This window comes from Odontomachus brunneus, unplaced genomic scaffold (genome assembly GCF_010583005.1).
Source record: "Odontomachus brunneus isolate Ranch 3 - 2012 unplaced genomic scaffold, Obru_v1 Obru_scaffold_170, whole genome shotgun sequence".
Lineage (NCBI taxonomy): Eukaryota > Metazoa > Arthropoda > Insecta > Hymenoptera > Formicidae > Odontomachus > Odontomachus brunneus.
The window spans coordinates 123,396-123,605 of NW_022639620.1; the positions used below are offsets into that span (position 1 = coordinate 123,396).

Below are 210 nucleotides of genomic sequence, written 5' to 3' on the forward strand. Positions count from 1 at the left end.
ATATATATATATATATATATATATATATATATATATAATATTATATATTTGTGTTGTAAAAGAACTTAAATTATTATATAATTAATATGTAATATTAAGAAGATAGAAGGAGGAGGACATACTAGGTAGCGGCGGGATGACGTGCGTTCGAGATCTGCGTATCTTTTTTGTTCCAGAAAGAGAAAAATATCGAGAGCGCGGTCCTACTAG

General features: G+C 28.6%; 1 protein-coding gene across 1 annotated transcript in view; it reads right to left on the reverse strand.

Annotated features, from left to right (window-relative positions):
• The window catches only part of LOC116851264, a 23,204-nt gene that overhangs the window by 16,284 nt on the left and 6,710 nt on the right, over positions 1 to 210 (reverse strand). The gene's annotated exons all lie outside the window — the stretch shown is intronic.